General features: G+C 46.9%; 1 protein-coding gene across 9 annotated transcripts in view; it reads left to right on the top strand.

Moving 5' to 3' along the window:
- KCNMA1 (potassium calcium-activated channel subfamily M alpha 1) overlaps window positions 1–27,569 on the top strand; it is a 767,391-nt gene that overhangs the window by 4,591 nt on the left and 735,231 nt on the right. The gene's annotated exons all lie outside the window — the stretch shown is intronic.

A 27,569-nucleotide genomic window follows, 5' to 3' on the forward strand; every position in this document is an offset into this window, starting at 1 on the left:
TTCTTTTTTCTTTTTTTTTCTTGAGACAGAGTCTTGCTCTGTTGCCCAGGCTGAAGTGCAGTGGCGTGATCTCTGCTCACTGCAGCCTCCGCCTCCTGGGTTCAAGCAATTCTCCTGCCTCAGCCTCCCAAGTAACTGGGACTACAGGCACACGCTGCCACACCTGGCTAATTTTTGTATTTTTAGTAGAGACGGGGTTTTACCACATTGGCCAGGATGGTCTTGATTTCCTGACCTTGTGATCTGCTCACCTTGGCCTCCCAAAGTGCTGGGATTACAGGCGTGAGGCACTGCGTCCAGCCCCTGGCCCTCTTTATGGAAATGCACATTTTAGTACAAGACTCTGCAATCGGACAAACCCAAGTTCAAATCATGGATCTCACATTTATTAGCAGGGCATCTTTGACTGCCAACCATGTTGAGCTTTGATTACTTCACCCATACCAAGAGCATACTGATGCTTACTTTGTAGGGTTCTTATAGGGAGCAGGAATAATGGGCATATAGCACCCTGCAAATGCCAGGCACTTAGCAGGGCTCTTGTAAGTGGTAACTGTCATAGCTTCACGAAGTGCTGAATTTATTTTCCCTTTGATTCATTGAACTTTTAGCCCCTGAAGGGCGCAGACTATAACAAATACAATTTTTGAGCCCAAAGGAGCCTTCAGATCCTGAAGTATACTGTCATAGGTCAAAAAACCAGTTAGAGTAAGACTGACACATGGGCTTATCACTCTTGGCTGTTGCAAGGCTAGACGGTTAAGGCAGGGCAGCAGAGGTAAGCTCCATCGATGAGGTCCTGGCAGGTTGGTTACAGTTTTGATGGTGGGGTATCAGTGGACAAACATTGACAGTATGGGGGACCAGGAGCTGCCGGGCTGGCAGAAGGGAAACACTGTGGCGTTTGGTGGGCCGTTGTGGTTGTCCAGCATTGTACCCTTGAGGAGGGACAAATTCCACCCCTGTTATCCCACGTCCAGGACGCATAGACCTGTCTCCCAAGTGATGTCACAGTCTCTCGGCCAGGACACTCCCTGTCTACCCAGACCAGCTTTTCCAAGATATCCGCTAGGCCAGTGTTTCCCAAAGTGTGTTCTTGTGGCACACCTGCCTTTTAAATTACGTTGTGAAAAAAAATCAGCAGGCATGGCATGGCTGAGCTTCCCCCTTTGGAGGGTCATATCACAGGCTTGGCAGCATCCTGCTGGTAGAGAAATTGGTTAAAATGCCCTCAAATGTGCTACCTGTGAGCAGTCTTGCTCTGGTGTCAAGGTTGATGTGCAGTGCCCAAGGTTCAGCCTGTGATCCTAGGCAAAGACATCATGCCTTTGTGCCTCAGTTTCCTCACCTGCAGATTGAGGTCTATGATAGAGCACAGTCTCATGGGGGTGGTTTTTTTCACCAACCCCACTTTATAGCATTTCCTGAGGACACTGGGAACCTATGGCCTCCCTTTGGGGGCCTTGGTCTAGCCCTGCTTCCAGGTGCCCAGGAGACTTGACCAAACATACATCAGGAGGAAAAGAAGAGCTGTTTGCCCCTGCTGTTTGGCCTGGAGGATAAAGCATTCCAATGGGAAGGCCAAATGGACCTTCTCTTTGCCTCACGGCTATTTTGTTCCCTGAATGGGGACATTTACTGGGTGGCTGATAGCTAGGAGTAAGTGCTTGCTTTGGGGCTGTCTCTCTCTGACTCTCATCAAGACATGAGAGACCTGGTGCAGAAACAGTTACATTGGCATTAGATTGCAGTGCCAGGACCTTCTTCCCAAAGTGGGTGTCCCGGCTCACACTGGCAGTGACCATGCTAATCTGTGAATCACAGCAGCCAGCACCACCTTGCCGAGCTGCAGATCCCCTGGAGGGTTGCCTTTGTGGTTCCAGTGAAAGGGCTGTTTGTGCTGTGATGCTGGCCCTGGGCCCTGTGGGGAACACTGGGTCCCTTAGAGACATCCCTGGGGATCAGGCAAGGCCACGCCTTTCTGTGCACAGTCAGGGAGCAGACCAAGGGTGTCTCTTTTAGAACTGCTTCTTGGGTGGGTGGAACCCCACGCATCAGGCACCTAGAAAAGGAAACTCAGGGACCCTTGGAGGTAGGGGTGTCCTAGTACTGTGGACAGAAGGCCTGGGGAATGTTCAGTGGGGATATCAGATCTTTAACTTCAAGGACTGGAGAGTGTCTCTAGGCCTGGGCTTCTCAAACATTTTTTGTTTTTGGACAGGGTCTCACTCTGTTGCCCAGGCTGGAGTGCAGTGGCATGATCACTGCTCACTGCAGCTTCAACCTCCCAGGCTCAAGTGATCCTCTCGCCTCAGCTCCCCAAGTAGCCAAGACTGTGGATGTGTGCCACCACGCCTGGCTAATTTTTAAATTTTTTATAGAGACGGGGTCTCCCTATGTTGCCCAGGCTGGTCTTGAACTCCTGGGTTCAAGTGATCTTCCCATCTTGGCCTCCCAAAGTGTTGGGATTACAGGTGTGAGCCACTGTGCCTGGCTAACTCAGACTTTAATATGCTCAGGAATCACCGGGAGCTGTTAAAATGCAGGCTGTGATGAAGAAGATCCAGTGTGGGACCTGAGATTCTGCTGGTCTGGTGAGACACAGGCTATGCTGATGCTGTGCAGACCACACTTTGAGTATCAAGGATCTGGTCCATCCCTCAGCCTCCGGGCAGTCCATCCCTGAAGATCAGCTTATTTTTAAATGTGGAAATTCCCAGCTCTTAAAGGGGGAAGGGATGAGAAGCAGAAGGTTTGCTGTGCCAGACTGTTGGGTGGAGAAAACTCCGTTCAGGCCAGGGTAGCTGTGGTACAGGCTGGGCTCTTATTTGTGAAAGCTGATGGTCCAGGTGCCTGCTCCTAAGGAACCCATCACACTGTGGATTTAGGGTTGGGTTGTGGCAGCCAGAACAGTGTTTATAGGGTGTGGTCTGCGTTTTACCCACCAATGTGTGGGTTCTTCCTCGTGCCAGTTGGTCATTCTGCAAAGGGTGTGGCTTCCCGAAGTCCAGGAGGGCAACCCAGCCAAACCACCTCCTTGCAAAATTAAAGACTGTGGTGTTACCAGGGATGCACTGCGGTGATGCTCCAGGCTGGCTGGGGACCACTCCCTCTGGAGTGTTTGAAGTCAGTGGGCATCAAGACTGCCAGCCTGATTTTCCGTAGGGACCTGGGTGGGCCTTCCCAAATGGAGGGTTCAACCTCAAAGAATTGGCTGAAGAGCTGCCTGTGGAGTGACTGGGGGACACAGGTGGAACCGTGCTATGTGGCCCTCCAATGCACTTCTTAAGAATTCCAGCAGACGAAAGTGAAAGTAGCTCCTTTTCTCACCATACCAGGGGTTTTCACAGCTCACACTGTCAGGGACTTTTTCCATGAGATGTACTTTTAATGTTGTTTCATCGTCAGAGGGGAAAACCATGAATGTCTGCAGCAGGCAGAATGAAGAAGGACTTGGCATTGTGGCCTGCACACAGTAGGCCCTTAAAGAAGTCATCTGGTTATAATTATTGTTGTTGTTTTTGCTTGTGTTGCGTATTAAGTGCATACGATGTGCCAGAAACCAAGCTAGGTGCTGGGGGAAAAACAAGTAAGACCCAGTTCTGACTCCCTGCTCATTAGGACTTTTATTAGTACTTGACAGGCTGAGCAGAGGAAAAAAGTTATCTTCTCATGGAATATGAACATCTGATCTCTGAATTGCCTGCAAACTCCTTGAGGGCAGGAACTGAGTCATACAAATGTAAACACACATAGATGTTGGAAGGCTCTTTCCAGTGGTTAGCTGGGGGCTGAACGAGAATACATTGGTTGGGGGTGGCAAATATATTTTACTGCTTTTTTGGGTAATTTGTTAGACGCTATGGAGAAACTCCTGGTGAAAGGGATGGACTTGGTTTGTTGACAACATGGTGCTTGAATCATTCGTGGATTTTAATTATTCATGCCACTTGGTCTCTCTTGATCAGTAGCTAACAAGGATTTAGTTCATAAGGGGCAGCTGTTTGTGAGGTGGATGAGTCAGGCAGAGGAGGGAAGGGCAGTTTCAAAAGAATGGCTGCTTTAAGATGTAACTTGCTTTGTTTTTGGCATTATTTGGTGATTGTCTTGGGACATTATGTCTAATTGCCAATCTGGAAATGTAATTGGCACTCCAGGCCCAGAATGAGTATACTTAACGTTGTCAAGCTGAGCCTTGGAATCATCTCCCTGTAAGATCGCGTTACCTGTATGACTAATACTTCTTCACGTGGCCAAAATCAAAATTATTTAACACATCTCATGTGTTTTCTATTCTTTATGCTGTTTCACTGGCCTCTCTACCAGATTTTCTTGGGGACTCAGATCTGGTGAACTCTGGGCATTTCAAAGTGAATTCACAGGAAAGCCTGCATTCCAGCCTTCTCCCCCACCTCCTCTCGCTACAGTTTTTCTTTTACATCCTTTTTTCCTTAGTGGCTCGCATTCCTGAGGGTTTCTGTGGAAACTTGGTGCTATTTAATTTTGGTTTCCAGCACAATAGGGAGGAATACTTCAATTTGGGGAAGAAGTCATTAAGGTAAACATGTAGATCTCCCCATTATCAGAGTTGACTTTTACTTGGGGGGAGGGGTGTTTTTTTAAAAGGAAAAATAGGATTTTAGACTTTTTTTTTTTGTTTGAGACAGAGTCTTGCTGTGTTGCCCAGGCTGGCAGGCTGGAGTGCAGTGGCATGATCTCGGCTCATTGTAATCTCCTCCTCCAGGGTTCTCGTGCCTCAGCCTCCCGAGTACCTGGGATTACAGGTGCATGCCCCCATGCATGGCTAATTTTTGTATTTTTAATGGAGACGGGCTTTCACCATGTCGGTCAGTCTGGTCTTGAACTCTGACCTCAAATGATCCACCCGCCTTGGCCTCCCAAAGTGCTGGGATTACAGGTGTGAGCCACCACACCCGGCCGGATTTTAGGTTTTTGACTTGAAGTGAAATTAATTTCCATCTGTTAGCTGCTGAAGTCTGGGGCCATGATGTCTTTTGCAAAAGAGTTTTTAAGGCAAGATTGTCAGTAATATTCTTTCCAGGGTCACTTCTAACTGTACGAAACTGTTCAGCCACGATGGGTCTGCATCTTTGCATATCATTATAAGCCAAATTATCTACAGGCTGTTGGGCTGCCTGTATGTGCATTTCAAGTTGGGAGTATAAGATGAGTATTTATTTTATTTTCCTGTTCCATGTCTTATTCTAGATCCTTCATCCCATTTAGAGACTGGACAGTCTTCTCTGTCTTCATCTTTGGGAGTGAACTGGGGCTGGGGGTGGGATCGAGAGTGGCCTCTGCTGGTTGGGGGCTTCAAGTTTGTAGGTTAGTAGACAATAAATAGCAACCTGATTTAACAAGTGCAGAAGCACATGGAACTATAAACTCACAGAGGTGGAAGGAAGCTTTGGGGCCTCAGGCCCTATGTGCTTCCTCCCCAGTGCTGGAAGCCTGCCCTACCAGCGTGTTTATGATCTCCTGAGGCCACCATTCCAATGGGGACAAACCCACCTTACGATGAACTTGGAAAGATCTTTTTGTTTGCACTAGTCCCTCTTTGCTTCTAGTCTGTGTCTGGGACATGCAGAACAAGCCTTCGTGGACGGTAGATTTCAAATTTTAAATCCAGTCCAGGAAGGGACAGAGCTGGGTAGTGTTTCCATGTCCACAGTGTTGTTGACCTTAACCTTAACTTGTGTTTCCTCCTTGAAGGCCACTTTCTTTTTCTCCCTGATGGCTTCCCTGGGTTCCTCCTCCTCCTGAGACTGTGTCGTTTCCCTTTGCCCTTTGCCCAGAGTTCAGAAAACGACCCATTCTGGTAGTTTCTTGAAGTTTGCCTTCTGAGGTCTTTTTGGTCTTGTCAGCAGCTGTGGCTGGAGGCTTTTGGCTGTCGCTGGGCCATAAATTCACCTCCTTATCAAAGTCACGTGCCCTGTATCTCCCAGGTTCAGCCCCCTTCTCAGTTTCACGGGAGAGTTGTAATTTTGGGGCCCTGCCAAGAATCTGGATGTAGGGTGCGGAACTTTTGTTAGAAAACTCAAGCTGGATTCCATTTTCTAGGTGTTGACTCTTTTCCACCTAGGGAGACAGACAGTGCTATTGAACCTCTTTTTGCATCATTTGAATACAGCCACTCCTTAGAACAGGAGGCTGTTTCTTCCCCACCTGATTGTTGGGTCTCCTTTCCTTTGGGGCTCCTGTATACGTCTGCTGTCATCTCCCCTATTTTGCTGAACAGAAAGAAACCAGAAAAGAAAAGAGAGCAAAACACACACGGAAGAAGGTGAGGGAAGGCAGGAGGTAGAGGGAGAGGTTCACACCAAGGAAAAAAGAATTTCTCCTCTGAGAGTTAGAGGTTGGATAAATAGCTGATTGGATGGATTTTGGTTTTAGTTCCTTCACTTTTGTCTTAATGAATAAATCGTATCAAATGACCTCACTTCCAAGGAGTAAAGCATATATAAACACATATATAAAGACCAGTGAGTAGAATGAGTTCACTTTTGGAAAATTTTAGCTCTTCAAACAAGACATTCTGTCTAATGAACTGATAGCACGTGGCCTGTGTGGCTCAGAGGTGAAGCGTTGGAAGGCTTTGTGGGGAATCTTCTTTGTGTGCTTGTTAACCGAGAGCAGAATTCTGCTCCTCTTCAGGAGAAGTTGCCACATTCACATTCTTTTCTCTTTATGTGGTTTTGGAAAGTGGACCCTTTGTGACTCTGGAAGGGGAAAAAGTGGGCCTCCAGTTATTCAAACGGAGAACTCAGAGATAAGCGTTCTAAGGCTTGGAGGAAAGATTTGGAAGATGAAAGACCTTACCTAAGTGCTAGGGATTTTTATGACCAACATTAGCTGGCAACAGCTTAATATGCATTGTTGTTCTCCTTCCTGCATCTGGGAACACTTTCCTCCCAGAGCTTAGAGGAATTATTTCAGCTGCTCATGAATTATGGCCATTTCTCCTGTGGATTGTGGCAGCCACAGCCGATCAGGTGATAGATTCTTGAAGAGTATAGGAATGATGTCTCTAGCTAAGCCCTCAAGAGGGTTCGTTTGTCTCACTCTAAAAAAATCCCAATCATTTCTTAAGTTCTTTCGCAACCTTGTTTTCTCCAGAGGATTTACTTTTTAACTTCAGCGTTTTATATTCTGTCCTTAATCCTAAATGCACTACATGTTCATTGTAGAAAATGGGGGACGTCCAGGGGCATTAAACAAAAAGGACACAGTCACACCTGTTAGGATGGCTATTGTCAAAAAAATAGAAAACCACCAGTGTTGGTGAGGATGTGGAGAAATTGGAACCCTTGTGCAGTGTTTGTGGGAATGCAAAATGGTTCAGACGTGGCGGAAAGTAGTATGGCAGTTTCCCAAAACAAATTAATCATTGAATTATCATATGATCCAGCAATTCCACTTCTGAGTAGATATCCAAGAAACTTAAAAGCAGGGTCTTATGGAGATATTTGTACACCCATGTTCACAGCAGCATTATTTACAATGGCCAAAGCAATTCAAGGGTTCATTCACGGATGAATAGATCAGCAAATTGTGGTAGGTACATGAGGCAGAGTATTATTCAAGTCTGACACATGCTACCACGTGGATGAACATTGAGGACATCAGCCAAATGAAATAAGCCAGTCACGAAAGGATAAGGTCCACTTATATGAGGTACATAGACTTGCCAAACTCACAGAAACAGAAAGTAGAAGGGTAGTTTCCAGGGGCCAGAGGGACGGAAGTGTTTAACGGGTATGGAGTTTCAGTTTTGTAAGATGAAAAAGTTCTGGAGATGGGCTGCACAGCAGTGTGAAATATGCACATTTTAAAGTGTGAAGTGCTACACACTTAAAATGGTTACGATGGTACATTTTTATATTCTGTGTATCTCACCACAATTATAAATAAACATTTGAGAAAAGGGAAAAACATTCCTGCAAACTCCCGCTCCAGATGACCACCATTATCTTTGGGCACATTTCCTTCCCTGACATGTTCTTTACCGTGGCGTTCTTGTTTTGTTGGTGGGCAGCTAATATTCTTCCTCGGAAGATGGCAACCCCTCTAGAAGTACCCAGGCTGACTTTGAGTTAGGCGCTGCCCACATTGAGAGCAGACAAATGAAGAGAACAACCCTCTTTCTGCCTGTAGGGTCTGGTTTAATGGTGTCTACTCTTAGAGTGAAGTTAAGGGAGTGCCGGATTTTTGATTTTGACATATGACAAGTGACTAGCTACAGTGTCTTAGACAAGTCATTGGCTCTGGGCCTTAGTTTTCTCGTGCATATAACAAATTCTCTGATTTCATGATTTCAATATAAAGCCATTTCTTAAGTCAGATTTTAAAACTGTCATTTTTACCTGATAAAGAACCAAAGATTAAGTTATTGAGGGCAGTGGATCCAGGGAGAAGTTCTTGTTCTACTATAAAACACAAGAGTGAAATTTGATTGACATGTCCCCAGAACTTCAATATTGACTTTGATGACGTATTTAAGAATTACAATCTGGGGACACAGGCCCCACTGGAAATACCATCAAGCCTGTCATTTAAAAAAAAAGTCTCCAAAATAGGTTTCTGTGACTCTGCTATTACTTCTTATGATATAGCCACACCACTATTGAGGTTTTAATTTTAATTTTGGTGTGGGGAGTGGTTCAGAACATCTTAGATTATAGACTATAAATAGTGTGCTATGATAGGCTGGCTTTGTTGAGGTTGAACATAAAAAGAAACATCTGATTAAAGACAAGGTCATGCAAATCAACTCACTTTGATCCTTTTCCTTAACTTGCCCCAAAAGGCAGCCCTGGAGCCAGAATGTTCATCTCAGCCCTGTTCCACGGAGCATTCCAGCTGCCAGAAGCAGGGATAAGATTACCGCGGCTTCTGTGGCAAAAGAGCAAGTGTCTGAAGGGATGATTCCCAAATACTCAATAACCTCCGAAAAAACTCCCCCTGAACCATAAGCAGCTGGCACATCAGAACTTACTGGAATAGTTCTCTTAGGTTACATAACATCGATTCGATTATGCTACCGGAGCCATGCATTAAATTTTAACTTGTCACAGATACATTACATTAACACTTCACAGATCCACAGAGTACCAGGTAGCTTTGGGGTGTTGGTAATTGTGTGGGACTTGCTGCAATCCAGGCAAAAATACTTAGTTGTACATTTTGTTTCTTCTGTACTACAGTTTAACTCTTATCAGGGGTGCAAACATCCTCCAAGTATTCTTTCTTTTTTCTTTTTTTTTTGAGATGGAGTCTTAGTCTCGTCCAGGCTAGGGTGCAGTGGCATGATCTCAGCTCACCTCAACCTTTGCCTCCTGGGTTCAAGCAATTCTCTTGCCTCAGCCTCCCACATAACTGGGATTACAGGCATGCACCACCATGAATGGCTAATTTTTTTTTGTATTTTTAGTACAGACAGGGTTTTACCATGTTGACCAGGCTGGTCTCAAATGCCTGATCTCAAGTGATCCACTGGCTTCGGCCTCCCAAAGTGCTGGGATTACAGGTGTGAGCCGCTGCACCCTGCTGCTCCAAGTACTTCTTACAAAATAAACTAAACATTTAGACAATAGTGATTGCCACTGTAGTACTGAATGCTTGATTTATGACCATGAACCAGATATGACAGAGGTTTTTAAAACTCTGTGAACCTTTTCATTTTCCAGTGACAGGCAATGCAAGTGCTATATTTTAATTGGTCCCTTTTAAAGTCTGGAGCTGAAATGTTATCATGCAAATCTCTCCTAAGTTGCATGGAAACTAATAAAATCACGAAGGTTTCTATTTGTACTCTATGAACACAGACTGTAATGAAACTGAAACAGCTATCTCCAGGGATGATGCTATTTAAATTCTAGGCAGGGCTTTAAAATGATTTTCATGGTGAAAACAGAAACTAGCAACTGAGATGTTCCTGTTCTTTCTTCCCCATTTCACCAGTGCCTGTTCACCCATGATCCTTTTTACTTTCTGACCTCAGAAAGAATGAATGTAAAGCAAGAACCTCCAGTCCCTAAGATAGCCTGTCTATCACTGGTTTTAGAAAACAGCAATGATTCCTCCTCAGGTCTTGCATTTATTTCCAGACCTACTGGTACTTTTGTTTGGGGAAGTCTTTCTGTGGGAATTAGAGTTACTGTTTTCTTAGGGGAAAAAAATTAGAACAAACTTGTTTGAGTGGCTTCTATGCATTAAGCATTGTTTCAAGCTCCTTGTGTTTATTCTGTTATTTAATCCTCAGAACAATCCTGTGATGTAGGCCCTTTTCAAATTCCCATTTTACAGATTAGAAAATGGATGCATAGAGAATAAAAATGTTTTTCTTTTTTTGGATAACAAACTTTGAGTGATTACCGTGTGTCTGGTTGTTTTTAAACTATATGTATTATATAATCCTCACAACAACCCAGTGAATTTGGTGGTATTATTATTCTCACTTATGGATTTGCAAACTGAGGCACAGAGAGTTTGAGTAACTGCTCAGGGTCACACACAGGTGAGGGGCAGAGCCAGTTTAAATCCAGGCAGGTGGGCTGTGGTCCCATGCACCTAATCCCACACTGTACACCTCATTTATACCTCCTTAGCTCTTCCTGGCCACAGTGTGAGGGAAACTCTGATGACATAGACAGAACTGAAAAGAGAAGTGGTGTATTATTGTTCCTGGATGAGATGTGAGGTCCCTTGACAAGTTCAGAGAGTTTCGTACTACTGAATTCTCAGGTGTGTCAATTCCCAGGATGAGAAGGAAACTTAAATGCTGTCTAGTCCTATCACATTCCCTAAGTCTTAGTTTTTCTTGCTGGAAAATGGGATAATCACCTTTTCTCTACCCGACAGGCAGCAGGCTGTGTAGAGTCATGCAGGTTACTCAATGTGCAACTCCAGGACTGCTATGAGATTCACATCAGATGACATCGAATTGTACTTTATGAACCACAGTGCATGTGCCACATCTCTGTGCTGAGGGGTATGTGGGGGCACAGAATCAATATTGGGTCATTTTTCTGAGTGTCAACAGTCTTCCATGAAGTTTTGGAGAAAACACTATTTTCTCCAAAACCTCCACCTCCTGGGCTCAAGCTATCTCCCACCTCTGCCTCCTGAGTAGCTGGGACTGCAGGCTTGTGACTACAGGCATGCACCATCATGCCTGGCTAATTTTTTGTATTTTCGGTGGAGATGGAGTTTTGCCATGTTGCCCAGGCTGATCTCTAACTCTTGGACTCAAGTGATCCACCTCTCTCGGCCTCCAAAGTGCTGGAATTACAGGCGCGAGCTGCTGTGCTCGGCAGAAAACACTATTTTTGATATCAACATTTACACTGTACATAGAGTTTACTGGAGGTAGGATGCAGAATTTAAGTAGATTTTTAAAAACTTGAGAGAGATGTGTGTGTGTGTACATATGTGTGAGATGCACACAGATCCAAGAGAGCATGGGGGATCAGCAAAGTTTGTACCCACCAGCAAAGTCTCATCATTAAACCATGGGCCTGTGCATCCTGGTATGGAATGATGCCTTATTATCCCCACACACTGCCTACTCATATTTCAAACTCTGAAACTGTGTTAGTAAAAGAATGGGAATTCTGTGAAAGGGGAATAAATATATCCAAATTCCAGATCTGTTAAAATTTAGCGCATTTGGATGTTGGTGCGACAGAGAATTTAATCTGCACACTCAGAAGAAGGTAGTGGTTAACTCATTCAGTGGTTATGAATCTTTCTTGACTTAGAAAGATCAATTCCCTGTGCCTCTCCACCTCCATGGCCTGGAAATACATTATTGTATTTCAATATGTCTCTCTTTCTAGACCATTGGGCACTGTGGCCGTGTGCCTGCCAAACCCCATGCATGAGAATATTTTGGAAGCAGGAGACAAATTGGTTAGTTAGCAAATCTTTATTAGCGTGGCTGTCCTTTTCCCGGGGATTTGGGGTCATGTAAGACATCATTTCCTCTCTGGCAACACCAGTAACCACATTGCATGATTCCAGGGCGCCACTCACATCCTGGTCATGATGATGCCCTATGGAGTTGTGCAGTGCACAGTCTGCATGCCCATATGTGTTGTCTTTTCTAGGCATCTAGCTGTGTTTGTATAAAACCCTGACACAACAAATTAAAAACATAGTGCAAGGCCCATGATTCTTAATGGCAATGTGAATAACAGAAACACCAAGAATTTGGGATTCAGAAAAGGGGGAGAAAACAGAACTGGCCATAGAGGGAGTGGTCAGGGAGAACCCACTGGGGATGTGGGGTTATGACAGCAGCGCCATCCTATCCTCCAAGTCCAGCCTCTGCAACAGGTGATCTCCCTAACTTCTGATCACTCTGTAGCTCTGACACGATACAAGAGGCCTCCTAGGCCTCTGTGCCTGTTCTAAGCATGAGCCTTGGAGAAGAGAGAATGCTCGGTGCCAGCTCATGTGTATCCCATGGACAAGGAATAATAGGACCCTGAGGACTTAGAAAAGCCTTCTCTGTTGCCAACTGTGCTATTTTTACCTCCCTCCCATGGCTCTTGCTGTCCCCAGGTGTTTGTCAAGAGAGTGTCTTGCACCTGCATGGAAAGTGGCAGTTAGGGCCCAGGACTGCCTTGTGCTGTGCAGGCCACAGCAGTCTCCTTACCAGGCCTGGCGGCCAGGCCTGGCCTCTGAGGCTGGCAGGCTGTGGTGAGGATGGTTGCATAACTGGCCTTTCTGCTGCTGGCTCTGGGTGAGGTCGAGCCAGAGAAAACAGGTCCGCAGTCCACAGCCCCTCCCGGGCACTAGTGCAACAGACAGGCTTGTGGGCCTGGCAATGACCCCTCACAGTCAGGAGCCGCCCTTGCTCTTGAGCTGCTGAGCATCCCTGCAGAGTGCCCAGGTCTGATCAACATCCCTGCTGGGAAATGTGGAGATGACCTGGCATGGTCCATGGTGATCCAAATGTGATAGAAGCCTGGGGGTGGCCCCAGGGATGGCCTATTCATTCCCTTCCAACCCTCCACCTCCTCCATCCTTCAAGTCTTAACTCACCTTGCTGGGAATGCCACTGTCCTGGGAAGCCTTCTCTACCTAACCTGGACCGCTTTCTCTGCCTCTCCCTTCCCTGATGCTTCCTCTCTGTTTGTCCTTCCATCCTGGGTGGGGAGCGGCCCTCTGATGCTGCACCCCTATTTTCTATGCAGGCATCCTGTCTCCTCTGCAGATAGCTGCTTGTGGACAGGGCTGGCCCTGGTTTCTTTAGGGATCTGTGGCTGGCAGGGCAGTGATCAGGGGTTGCTCAATGCGGTGGCTGGTCTTCAAAGCAGGCCCTCAGTGAACCACGAGTCCTCATGTTCATTCTCTTGGGTTGTCCCCTTTGGGTCAGAGCTAGCCCCTGTAATCCATGGGTTGCTTGTAACCCATGGATTGTGGTGGAAGTGATGCTATGTGACTTCTGAGGCTGTGTTGGAAGAACCCTGGCAGTTCATTTGTTATCTGGAAATGCTGCTTCTTAGGGAAGTTGCCCACTATAGGGGGTAGAGTGAGAGTGAGAGCAAGTGTGCACATGGGCACATGAGAAAGAGAGAGAGAGAGAGAGAGAGAGAGAGACAGACTCTCCAAAGAGTACCGAGGCACCATGCATATGTGTGAAGATGCCATCATGGGAGTGGGTCCTCCAACCCCAGCTGACATAGATTGGAGATGAACCCACCAGCTGATCCCTCTATGAATTCCTGACTTAAAAGTCATGAACAAAATGAAATGATTGTTTTAAGCCACTACACTTTGGGGTAATTTTTTACACAGCCATGGATGACTGGAATAAATAATTACTATTTAGTGAGGTCCTTTCACAAGGTCCAGCTCCTGCCCTCTCTCTAGGTTCCTTTTAACATCTTCCAAAGCTCTCCATACCCAGCTGCTTAGGACTTCCTTCATTTCATCAAACCTTTTGGTTTTTACCTCTGGGCCTTCACACATGCTGTCTACACTGCTGGACTTCTCTTTCCTTGTCATCCTTCTCCCCTTCCACTTAGCTGATTCCTGTTTATCCAGGGATGTGCTGGTAAGTTATTAACAACTGGATTTCTAGAGAAGAAAGCGCCTATGTACACTGTTCGTCAATTCCTATGGTATAAATATTCCTGCCCTGGCTGGTTTGAAGATACCAGTGTGATGTCACAGAACACAGAGGTAGGTGTTGTTATCCATGATTGGTAGGTGTGGAAACTGAAGCTCAGAGGAGTTCAGTCACTTTTCTGGGTAAATCTCAGGCAGATATGGCCTCTGATGTGCTTGGCCTCTGAGACCATGCTCTTTCCACTGAACCACACTGTTCTGAAGAACCAGTAGCTATGAGCACAGGTAATATTGCTGCTGGGCCATCCTGTTTCTTCTAGATGAGTGGTCTTCTCTCTGCATTTCTTGAGTTGCTGCAGGCTTTACCTTATGCTTACCATACCTGGCCAGTTGTCAGTTACCACACCACACTGCTGGTTTCTCTCCTGGACTGTATTTATGGTATCTAGACTCTGGTGTGTGCAGTGGTGATGGAATCACTGAGGCAACAGGGACCTGTGAGTCCGTCTTGAGGTTTGATTAACTGTGTATTAGTCAGCTAGGCCACCTCTGTAACAAGAGGTCAACATGTCAATGACTTGATACAGCAAAAGTTTACATATTGCTCATATAAAGTACCATCGATGGTGTGTGTGGAGGGTGCAGTGAGGACACACGTCAGACAGTCATTAGTAACCCTGGCTCCTTTCACTTGTGGACCTGAAATCTTCTAGGGGCCCCTGAAGGTCTCTGCTGGACCCTCTGCATCTGTCTGGATGATAGGGGATGAGAAGTAAGGATCATGAGGGGTAGTTTTGTGGGGGTAGTTATGGAAGTAATTCACATCACGTCTACCCGCACAGTTCATTGGCCAGAACTTGGTCACATGGTGTTTTAACTGCAGGGGATCCTGGGAAATGTAGCACTGCACCCAGGAGATTGAAATAGATTTGGAGGACACCTGGACTGCTGAAGGGGCTCCCGAGTCCCACATTGAGGGCTTCTGCTGTCCATAGTTGGCTCTGCCAGAATCATTGTCATGACCCAATAAGAAAACTGAATGTTTACTGGGTGTTTGCTAGGTGTCAGACATGGTGTCAAGCACTTTATATGCATTATCTCAATCCTGTAAATCAGCCTATGATGTAGATACTATCTGTATTATTCCCATTTTACAGTTGTACAAAAACTGGGGCTTGCAATGGCTGTGTGATGTCACTTGCCTAAGAGGCATCCTTAATAAGTGGCATTACTGGCATTAGAAGCCAGGGTTTTCTGTCTTCAGATTGTTAACTCTTAGCCTCTTCCTATGCTGCTCTGTAGTTCCTTCAGCTCTGCCTCTTCTTATCCCTGTCTGCAACTTGAAAGCTACTCAGTTTCTTAAACACCTTCAGGATAATGGGACTAACAGGCATAACTGCCTCTCTGCTTCACGTTTCAAAGAGACTGTCACTGGGTAACGTTGGCCCTAATTCAAGGGTGGTGAATTGACAGTAGTTGCCTGAGCCTGCCCTCATGATTTGAATGCATCATCTCCCAGTCTACCCTCTCCCACTTTGAATCTTACCTGGTGTGGCTCTTTGCCTGGAGCATTGAGAGAAGAAGGCTCATGGATGACAGAGGCTGCTTCCCTGGTGTCTTGTCTCACTCATGCAGTGATGTGCTTCACCTTGGAAATGCACTTCATTTGGGTAAACCCTTCTACCCAGGTCCAATTTTATGTCTCAGTAAAGTAAGTTCAACAGTTCACTGCTGAGAAAACAGGGGCTCGAACATGAGTAATAACATGAGTAATAAGGTTGCCTTTCTAAAATCCAGTGGACCAGAATTCTAATGTCTCAATGAGCACCATCTCTCTTTCTAGATAGTTCAGTGTGGTCATCAGGAACATGCCCTCTGGAGCCAGCCTACTCAGGCTTAAATCATAGTTGTGTTGCTTGCTGACCTTTGGACCTTGGGCAAGCCACTTCACCTCTCCATGCCTCAGTTCAGTCACTTGGAAAGTAGGACTAAAATAATACTGAAAATGCCCTCAAACAGTTTCCTAATATCAAATTGACTTTTTTTTTGAGATGGAGCCTCACTCTGGTGCCCAGACTGGAGTGCAGTGGTGCAATCTTGGCTCACTGCAACCTCTACCCCTCAGGTTCAAGTGATTCTCTTGCCTCAGCCTCCCAAGTAGCTAGGATTACAGGTGCGCACCACCATGCCCGGCTAATTTCTGTATTTTTAGTAGAGATGGGGTTTCACCATATTGGCGAGGCTGGTCTCGAACTCCTGATCTCAAGTGATCCACCCACCTCAGCCTCTCAAAGTGCTGGGATTACAGGCATGTGCCACTGTGCCCGGCCTTCAAATTGACTTTTAAATGCTGGGAGATGTCACCCCATATTATCCTCCTACTGCTTGTGGTCGTTGGGAGGATCATGTGTTAAATGCTGAGGGTAGCACTTGCTATATACCAAGGGCTAAGAAATTGTTAATTATTATTGTTACTTTCATTTGGTCACCTTTGGGAGACTGTGACATTTTCCCCTAATGTGGACATTGACAATAATCTCCTAGGTCACTCTGTTTCTGGTAAGTCTCCACTCTAGTCCATCCAGGTTGGATTGCACACCTGTGGAATGTCCACCCCTGCTGGAATGTAGCATCTCTGAAGCCTAGGACTGTATGCCTTTCATCTTTGCATCCACAGTGCCTACTGCAGTGCTTAGGGCTTTTGGGGTCCCCTACCAGGGTTGCCTGAAATGTTATCCCCATATTGAGGGTGCCTTAAAGAAAAGAAACTTTTATGTTCATCTCTGTTTCCTGAGCAACCTACAGCAATGTCTATCATCACTAAATGCTTTCAAATAAATGCAGGATCAAAAGAGTGGTTTTATCTTTTCCTGAAAAATGAGGGTCTTTTTCTGGGAGCACCCTTGCTAGCATTGATGCTGTCTTTCGCATGTTGTCTGTGGTGACATCTCTCAGCATTTGAAAGTCAATTTAATATTGGGAGACTGTCCAAGGTAGTTTGTGGTCAAGTATAATGAATAGGAGAAGAAGCCAACACGGGTAAGCTATTCCTGGTCCCTCAAATGCCTAATGATGAAGCATTGAATCTGAAGGTTCTGGGTGGCTTGTAAATGAGCTCTGTTGGCTATTTCCAAAGAAAAGTTCCAGAGATTCTTTGAGTTCTGGCAGCATTGGAATTAGTGTGTAATCTCCACCCACCCCCAAGTGCAAAAGGGCAGCACCCATTTTGAATGTTCATTTTGGTCTCTTATATTCAATCTTGTGAGCCTCTTAGCCTATTTTGGAGTTGGGCAAAGGCGGGTTTGAGTCCCAGCTCTACCTTGCACTAGCTCGGCGGTTGTGGCCAATTTACTTAACCTTGCAAAGCTCACTTTCTTCGTTGTTAAACTGTGAATACTAAAAATACCAGCCATGTAGAGGTTTTGTGAGTGTAAAAGTGAGCATTTAGCGTCTTGTAAGTGCTCAATAAATGGCCCTGTTATGATGAAGTTGGCCGTTATTTTAGATCCCTCTCCTTTGTCAATATAACCAGGATGGCACTGAACTGAGGGAGATGAGGCCACTGGAGGAGGCAGGGTCGTCAGGGGCCAACAGCATCAAGATGGACAGTGAGGTGGTGCTAAAGATGGAGGCAGAACATAAGGTGGGAGGAAAATGGGGTGAAAAATGCTCCCTTCCCTCTGCCTCTCATCACCCATGGCACACCCCCATACCACTATAGGAAGGACGAGGGAGAGGGGAATGGAGAGAGAAGAAAGGAAGAATTTTGGAGTACGAGGCATCAGGCATTGAAAGGGTTAACTCAGGGGCGGGGCCTTAGAGTGCCACCTGTAAAACTGAGGATTGGATGAGGCCATCCTGAAGGTCCCTGATGGCTCCAGCAGTCTCTTGCATTTTTGTAAGAATTGCGATTGTGCTCCTGCCTGTTCTGTCCCCACACCACCCACCTTCTGCAGCCTCAGGCAGATGGAGATGATGTCAAAAGGAACAGAAGGGGTGGAAAGTCCTGGAGGACACGGAATGGCTTCTCCCAGAAGGCTGAGGGTCTGTAAAGAGGCTTAGAGGCCTGGTAGCCAGAGCAGGATGGACCTGGTGGACCCATCTGTTGATCCTGGGGCTGCTCTGGGGCCTGGTGAGTGGTGAATGGACCAGAGGCACCTTTTGGGCTCTGAGCAAAGAAGAAAGGCCAGGCTCCAGACCCAGCCTTCCTGCCTAGTGGGCTTTTTAGTTGGCACTTTCCCCTATTTAAGAACCCGTGCTATTCTGATAGGCTGAGGCAGGCCAGATAGATGCCTGTGTTAAGGTTGCTTAACATCTGGTATTCATCTCCTGACTCTTTCCTCTATCAGGGATTTTGTGTTCTGTGGCACCTAAAACGTTTTTCTGTATACCGAGTTCCTTCAGGAAGACTTCCGGGTCTTCTTTCCACTTCACACTCCCTCTTATCTCAAGTTTATTCTGCCACAGGCATTTGGTTAAGCAAATATTTTGCTCATTGGCAACTTGTCCCATACCTGGGCCAGGTTATGAAGAGGATTCTAAGAGTGCCAGTCATGTGGTGCTTGGGGAGCCCAAGCTGAGCTGGGGCTTGGTGAGGGACGGATATGGGGGCTCCTTCCTCTGCTCATGCAGTGAGGTGGAAAGGGCATGGGGTTGGGATACAAGGATTCCTCTTTTGCCTCCCCTGTGTGGTCTTGGGCAAGTTGTCTACCCTCATCATGCCTCAGTTTCCATTACATGTAGGGTGAAGACCACAGAGAAAGTTCCACTTAGCACATGAAAAATACTCAGTAGGTAATGGCTTCCATTTTTGTGATGTATCCAGGTAGAATAATGGCATTTAGCAGAAGTTAGTTTATTCAAGCTCACCTTTGAGTCCATCTTACCCAAAGCACTGGTTAGGTGAGGGATGGAGATGAACTCCGGAGAATTCCACGTGGTTTCCCTTCTTCAGCTCTCCAGTTAGATTGTAAGCTCCTAACTGTGGATCCTTCAGGATTTGGCACACTCTGGGCTGTGGGCCACTGAGGCAGCACATACATCTTCTTCATTTATCTCTGTATTCCCAGCACCAAACATGTGGCATGTCTTTGGTGGGCATTTGGTAGATGGTGGGCGAATGAATGAACAAAGGGGCATTCGGTAACCTCTTGCTGATGAATTGACTAATACTCCACACTGGTACATTTATATTTTGGGCACTGAATCTCTTTGTTGTCTGGCACTCTGTGGGTATTTAGTTATTTCTGGAAGCTGAGGTTGAGCCTTTCAGGCCACCTTCACCAGGTCCCAGGCTCCAAGTAGATGAGACACCCGCCCAGGCCTGGGCAGTGGTAGGGAGGGTGTGACCCAGGCATTGGCCTGCAAATTTGCCTGTACTCCTTAATGCCAGTGACTTGTCACAGGGCTCCTGAAGCCTCTCATGCCTGACTGCCCCAGAAGAAAGGGTATTTTGTGAGCTCCGTGGGGTGCAAGTGTTGAAAAGCAGTTCCCACCAGGAGACAGCCTTCACCTGTGTTTGATAAAATGACAAATTCATTTTTTTCCTTCTCTACCCCACCCATCTCTTCTTTTCTTTCCTGTCTGAAGGGGCCTCTGTCAGGCCAGCCACCAGCTATCATGAGAGGAGCCAAGTTCCTCATTGCCCTGTGCTGAACCGAATTGCAGCCAATAGGATAGAGGAGGCAGTTTTAGCTTGAACGCAAACATCCTGTCAGAGAACAGAGTGATTATAGTTTTCGCTGCACACAGGGAAATAAGCACAGAGGTGAATCGTGGCATCTGTTTACTGTTAATTAACCCCTCCGTGTACACCGGTGTTGCGTGTGAGCTGGCCTGCAGTCTGAACCGCCTCCTATAAGGAGGGCTCCCTTGGCAGCTAAAACCAGTTGGCCCAAATGCCTTGATAGGCTTCCTGCTTCCCTTGTTGCCCATGCAGTCTGATTTTAGATAAAAGCATTGCTTTTGGGTCAGATAAGCTTTGAGTTCTTTAATGAGGCACTATGTGTATTGGAGAGAGGCGCAGAGCACCCAGAGCTGAAGCTGGGCAGTCCTGATTGGCCAGAGTTTATGGGGCTCCTGGGAGGTATTAAACTCTGTGCTGCAACTGGGGGAAGGTTGTAGGGGAAGGTTGGGGCCAGGGAGCTACTGTTTACTGAGGGCTTACAATATATCACATTCTGAGCTGGCCACTTTGCATCTTAGCTGCTAAAATTCTCACAGTGATCCTGAAGGACAAGTGTGGTTCAGGAGCTGAGACTTATAGAGGTTAAGAAATCAACTGGTAGTGGGGGTTAGGGGAGGGCCACACAGGCATTCCAAGAGGTAGAAGACAAGCTCAGACATCCAGGAACTTACAGACTTATTGTGTGTGAGACAGTTCCATACCATTTGTAATTTATTCCCAAAATAAACAGTTATTGAGCATCTATTGCATGCCTGTGCTCAGTGGGGTCGGGGAGTAGGGGAGAGAATCCAGAAAGGAGTCAGCTCCAGCTTTGTCTTCCATAAGCAAATGGTTTAGAGGGGATTGCTCATTTTCATTGTTTTGTTTTGGGGCAAGGAGCTGTGTCAGGGAGGTGAGGAGGTAGAGTAGAGAATCATCCTCCACCGAAGTGAAGAGAGGAAGGTACCCCCACATTTGAAATATACCTTGAGGACCAGAAGGGAATTGACCAGTCTTTTGACGGTCATTTTTTAAAATTAAAGTCTAACATACACATAGGGCATGCACAGACATTAGCTGTACAGGTTGGTACAATGTGTGCACCTGTGCAGCCACCTGTTCTTGGAGGCAAGAGCCCCGGGTTGCATGTAGTGTTCAGGCAGAATGAGGAGATGCCGACCACAAGTGCTCCTAGGAATTTAGAGGAAATGGAGCTCAATGAACCCCTCCAAATCTGGTTTCCACCAGAAGGGAGAGGAAGATGAATATTCATGGATCTTGATCTCTTTTTGCATCATTTACATTTTGCTTTCTCTGGATTTGAGGCTCCCCACCTGCCCCTGAGTTCTGAAGAATAATTGTTTCATGCCTCACATTTTTACTGCATTGGGAGAAAAAGAGGGAAGAAGAAAATAAATTGGGAGAAGAAAAGATGATAAGACTTCCTGACTAGTTCAACCAGTTTTGTGACCATGACCTAGAATGCGCCTGGGTCTTCGGCCATGTCCATGAAATGTGCACATTATCTTTGGGGTTTGCAGGAGCAAGGCCTAGTGCTGAGCTCTGATGTCCTGCGGCCTCCATATGTTCTTGGGGGGTTGTTTTTGGATCTGGATAGGTCCACGTGTTAGGAGCACTGGGAGCCAGGAGAAACCAGAATGCCACCAGGATTCCCATCTCTTTCTTCTCTGGACTCCTTTAGCTTGCACTGTTGCATTTCTTAAATCATGTCACTAGTCAAATATGTACTTTACTGTTTTGTGGACCTTGATCTTGCCTTGCTGATTGGATTATAAATTCCCCTTTGGGCTTATGATCACAGTGCCCTGTCCTTCTCTGATGTGCTGTCCCCTGCATACCTAGTCTCGTGTTCTACTGGCTTATAACTAGATCCAATCCCATGTCCCTGTAATAGCAAGCCACAGACAACTTTACCAAAGACCCTTGCTGCGTGCAAAATCAGTGCTGACTCTGGAAGACAGAGTTTCTGTACTAGAGAGAGAGAGAGGAGAGAGAGAGAGAAAGAGAGAGAGCCAGAGAGCGCACGCACGAGAGAGAGCGCCCCAACCCATGTGCTCCCTGCTTACCTTTTGTGGCAGCCAGAGGCTGTGGCTCAGTGAGGGCAGCTATGGATATGCACAGTGAGGGTCATTCTGGATTTTCAGGCACCCTCTATGTGCCAGGGACTGTCTGAAGCCCTGGGAAATTGCAACAGAAAAGGCTGGGTTGGGATTGAGTGTGTGTGGTAGGGGGTGCAGATAATCAGCACATCAGTAAATCAATCAATGAGATAATTTACAGTGGCACAATGAGACCGCTGAACAGGGCATGGGATTGTGTGTGTCAGAGGGGCTGCTTCCATGGGTAGCCAGAGAAGCCTCTTTCTAGGAGGAGATGGTCACCCGGCAGAGGCAGGACTGAGGAGGAAGAGGGGGCCACACAGGATTTGGGCCAGAAAGCCGCAGGCAGAGGAGCAGCTGGTGCAGGGTGGGAACAGGGTGGCCTGGCCTTTGGGCGAATTGGGAATGGTGGGTGACTGGCTGCCTTGTTTCTGTTTTTATCGCCTTGTTACTGCTTTTTCTAAATTGTTCCTCCCACGCAGATGCCTTTTGCTTGCGGCCTCTGCTGTGGAAGGTTTTGTCCACTACTGACAGGTTCTGGGGAGTTCCATCCTTGAGTCTGTTTGGGGCTTTATTTTCAGTCTGTGTTTTTGAAAGTTGAGCCCTGACTTCCTCTTGTTACTGACGCAGGCCTACGGGTGCCATTCGGCTGTTTTTTTTTTTAATGAATACTTGTTATTAAAATTTTCTCTTGATAAATACAAATTGTACTTGTTTATTATATACAACATGTTGTTTTGAAATATATATACATTGTGGAATGGCTAAATTGAGTTAATTATTGTATGCATTACCTCATATACCTATTTTTTGTGGTGAGAACACTGAAAATCTATTTTCTTAGCAATTTTCAAGAATACAATACATTGTTATTAATTGTTGTCACCATGATGTACAATAATAGATGTCTTGAATTTATTCCTCCTGTTTAACCAAAAGTTTGTACTCTTTGACCAGCATCCCCCTCCCATCCCAGCCCCTGGTAACCACTGTTCTACTCTCTGCTCCTATGAGCTCAACTTTTTAAGAGTCTACATATAAATGAGATCATGTGGTATTTGTCTTCCTATCCCTGGCTTATTTCGCTTAACATACTGTCCTCTAGGTTCATCCGTGTTGTTGGAAATGCCAGGATTTCCTTCTTTTTTAAAGGCTGAATAGTGTTCCATTGTGTACATGTACCACAATTTCTTTATCCATCATCTGTTGATGGGCACTTGGGTAGATTCCATTTCTTGGCTATTATGAATAATGCTGCAGTGAACATTGGAATGCAGACATCTCTTTGACGTACTGATTTCATTTCCTTTGGATATATACCCAGTAGTGAGATTGCTGGATCATATGGTAGTTCTATTTTTGATTTTTCTGAGGAACCTCCATACTGTTTTCCATAATGACTGTATCAATTTACAGTCCCACCAACAGTGCAACAGGGTTCCCTTTTCTTTATACTCACACCAACACTTGCTCGCTCTCTCTCTCATTTTTTGATAATAGCCATTTTAACAGGTGTGAGGTTGTAACTCATCATGGCTTTGATTGTGTAGCCCTGATGATTAGTGATGTTGAGCACCTTTTTATATACCTGTGGGCCATTTGTATGCCTTCCTTGGAAAAATGTCTATGCAATGGTTCTTTTTGATAGAGATGTTAAATACAGCAGTTCTGGGCAGAGGGAGATCAATGCAAGTGTCTACCACAGGCTGAGAATGGATTCATTGGTGAACAGGACAACCAAGTTCCCTGCCCTCAGAGGTCTGAGCAATTCCATCATCAGTGACTAGATTGAACAGATAATCCCCTCTTACACACGTATATGCAAGCTTCAGTCTGGAGTGTGATGAGAGATTATGGACTATGATGTGTGTAGGGGGGGGTGCATCCTCTCCTTGGCTGGGGCTCAGGGAAGGCTTCCCTGCAGAAGTGAGACCTACAGGCCAGGCATGGTGACTCATGACTGTACCCCCAGCACTTTCGGAGGTCAAGGGGGATGGATCGCTTGAGCCCAGGAGTTTGAGAGCAGCCTGGGCAACATGGCAAAACTCCATCTCTATGAAAAATACAAAAAATTAGCCGGGCGTGGTGGCATATGCCTGTAGTTCCAGCTACTCTTGAGGCTGAGGTGGGATGATCGCTTGAGCCTGGGAGGTGGAGGTTGCAGTGAGCCAAGATTGTATCACTGCATTCCAGCCTGGGCAATAGAGCGAGACGCTGTCTCCAAAAAAGAGAAGTGAGATTGACAGGATGAAGAGGCATTAGCTAGGGGTGGGTGCAGGGGAACGTCTTCAAAGATTCTAAGGCCGGAACAAAGCTTCATGAAGGGAATGAGAGCTGGAAGGACAGGGAGGACTTAGGCAGAAAGCAGCATCGTCCAGGCCACAGGGACCCTAGGAAAGAAGACAGAGGAAAGAGGATGACAATATGTTACAGGAAGGCAGGGATGGGTCTCTTTTGTGAATCTCTTAACACTTAATGGCTAGCAATGTTAAGCAGGAGAAGGGACTTCTTGAGTGGCTGAGTGTGGGTGTCAGTTTTCCTTTCCTGCTATAACGACCACAAACTTAGTGCCTTAAGATGACACAAATATCCTCCTACAGTTCTGAAGGTGAGAAGTCAGAAATCAGTTTCCCTGGGCTAAAGTCAAAGCGTCTGCAGGGCTGGTTCCTTCTGGAGGCTCTGAGGGGCGAGTCGTTTTTCTTGCCGTTTGCAGCTTCCGGGAGCTACCTGCATCCCCAGTCTTGTGGCTTCTTCCTCTGTATCCAAAGCACATCGTTCCATCTCGGCTTCCATCATCACATTTCTTAGTTCCTCTTCTGTGTCAAATCTCCCTCTGCCTCCCTCTTTGAAGGACCTTTGTGATTGCATTTAGGGCCCACCTGGATGATCCAGGATAATCTCTTCATCTCAAGGTCCTTAATTCAATTACATCTGTAGAGTCCCTTGTGCCAGTTAAGGTCACAGGTTCCAGGGATGAGGATGTGGACATCTTCTAGGGCCATGATTCGGCCTGCCTCAGTGTGTAGATGAATGCCATTTTTATGGGAATCAGTGAGGCATGCTAAGCAGGAAGCGATGCCTTTTGCAAGCAGAGGTAGGAAGATCAGTCCAGTCCGTCAGCTGGCACTGGTCAGGCTCCACTGTCCATTATCCTCCTCACCTGCCCTTATCTTTCCTTTCTTGATCCTAAGTGATGCCACGCAGCTTCTTTAGTTTCAAAGCATCCTACTCAGACCCTTTTCTGACATTCAGAGCCTTTCTTATCCCACAATTCTTTCTGTCCTTTTCCCTTCCTAAATCCTTGTAAGTAGTTGACAAAAGGGTGCCTAAAGATGTCAGGGCAGAGGCTCACTTCTGACCTGTCTGGTTGGGTGAGTCTGAACTTGAGGCCCTGGGGCTTATTGGAGGCAAACTGAGTCATGGAGAGGGAAAATTCAGTAAGGCCACTGCCAAGGGCTGGCTGCAGAGGGTGCAAGAGTTGCAAGGGTTTTGGGGTTGTCAGCTTCCCCACAGGTCTTTGTATGGTGTCAAGGTGCCTGTGGGCATCAGGTGACTAAAAGGACTGAACACGATAAACTCTTGGTGGCTGTTCCTGCTGCAGGAAGGGAGGACTCCAGGTTCCCAGAGGAGACCACCCAGTGATGAAGTGATGCTGCGTGCTCAGCTCCCCTCAGCTCAGGACCCTCAGAAAGGACTTAGGAAGAAGGGCACTGCCAGACACAGGTGTCTTTCTGGACTCTAGGAAGGGGTGCCTTTTTTCTTTTCTTTAAGAGATAGTCTCACTCTGTTGCCCAGGCTGGAGTGCAGTAGCATGGTCATAACTTACTGCAGCCTTGGACTCCTGGGATCAAGTGATCTTCCCACATCAGCCTCCCAAGTAGCTAGGACTACAGGTGCGCACTACTGTGCTCAGTTAATTTTTTACTTATTTTGTAGAGATTGGGTCTTGAACTCTCAGCCTCAAGCGATCCTCCCCTCTTGGCCTCCCAAAGCACTGGGATTACAGATGTGAGCCACTGCTCCTGGTCAAGGATGCCTTTTTGAGGGCCATTAGGGGTTGCTGCTCTGGGTCTGGGCATTTCTCTGGAGGAGCTGCTTGTACAGCAATGACTGTCCCATCCCTCCTTTTAGTCCCACAAGTTAGAGTGGGACTTAGGACAGTGGGACAGTGGGACCCCAAACTTATAGCCAGCTGGCCTTTCAGAGTATTATCTGTTACCTAAAGAGAGGCTGAGGCAGGGGAGTCTGGGAGACCGGAGGGCTGCACCAAGGGTGGATGGCAGAGCCTGAGCCATGGGTCCAGGCCGCAGTACTGCCACACGGCTGGGAAGATGGGAGCATGTGGGTATAGTCATGGGTGTGGCGGCTTATCTGCACCCACTTGCTTTCAGGCAGAAGCAGGGTAGTGTGGCATGGTGAGGACCCTGGATTCAGTTCCAGCTCGGCTGTTGATAGCTGCATGACCTTGGGCAAGTTGCACATCCTCCATAAGTCCCAGTTTTCTATAACATGGGCACCCCTGTTGTAGAGCATTTGTGCAGTTGCGTGTATAGGATGTAGCAGTTAGGAAGCACCTACCAAGTGTGAGCCATTTCTATTGTCATTGCCATGTGTCAGCCAGCCTGAGGGCCTGCAGGGCCTAGCCTGGGATGTGGGAAAGCTTTCCAGAAAGGTAGTAGGAGATGGCGCCCTGCCACCTCCCCCAACCGGGTTGGAGTGTGGGGAGGCTGCTCGGGGCTTGTTCACTCTGAGACACCCTTGACGACTGTCCCAGCAGAGGAGGGAGGCTGCCTTGGAAGCCTGGCTGCACTGTGTAGGGAGGGTAACCGGCAGAGGGCTGGGAGGTCTCCAGGCCCCTTTGAGCACTGACAGCCCGTCACCCGACCTCTCCCGGAACCCTCGAGAAAGCATGAGATGAACCATAGACCTGGCTTGAAGCTCACTTCCTAGTTGTATGACTCCTCAGAGCCTTAGTTTTGCCGCCTAAAAGATGATAAAAATCACGTCCCACTTGCCGGGTGCTTTGAGGCTCAGGAGAGACGAAGGATCTCTTTTAGAGGCCCTGGGGGCTGCAGGCATGGTGCCAGCTCTTTCCTGCATTACCTCCTTGACCCTCTTCAAGGAGGGCATCTGGGACAGTCCCTGGCAGCTAGCAAGCACCCAGCGCAGGGCCCTTCTTACCAGGTGGCCTCTGAGGACCTTTCAGCCCATGTGCCCCTGGGCTGCGGCTGGGCGGGGTCCTTGGGAGGGATGTCCCTCTGTGGTTCCTGGAAAGCTCGGCAGGTGGCTGCTTTGTTCTGGCCACTGGGTGTCTGCTGTTAGGACTGCGGGTTTTATGGCTGTTTCCTTGTGCTCAACCTTTTATAGGTGACCCTGTGTTTTTGGAGCCACACCTCAGATGGGGACCAAGGCTTTTGAGATGTTCCAGTCTTTAGGGCTGCAGCGGCATATGGAGGGTGGCCTGAGCTGCCTGACAAGGAAGGGGTGGGGGAGGGCAGAGGCAGGGAGGCCAGGACCTACATTTCCAGGTGAGCCTGAGACCTCAGAGGGCTGTGTTGTTTTTCTAGTTGCCTACTTAGGTCTGCTAATCTTTAGGAAGGAATGACAGCCTGGTTTATGGGATATGACATAAGTTTTTCTCAAAGGGAACTGAGATGAAGAATTAGGCAACTTTTTTTTTTTTTTTT

The sequence above is a fragment of the Rhinopithecus bieti genome, unplaced genomic scaffold (assembly GCF_001698545.2).
Source record: "Rhinopithecus bieti isolate Rb0 unplaced genomic scaffold, ASM169854v2 scaffold_4781, whole genome shotgun sequence".
NCBI classification, from domain to species: Eukaryota; Metazoa; Chordata; class Mammalia; order Primates; family Cercopithecidae; genus Rhinopithecus; species Rhinopithecus bieti.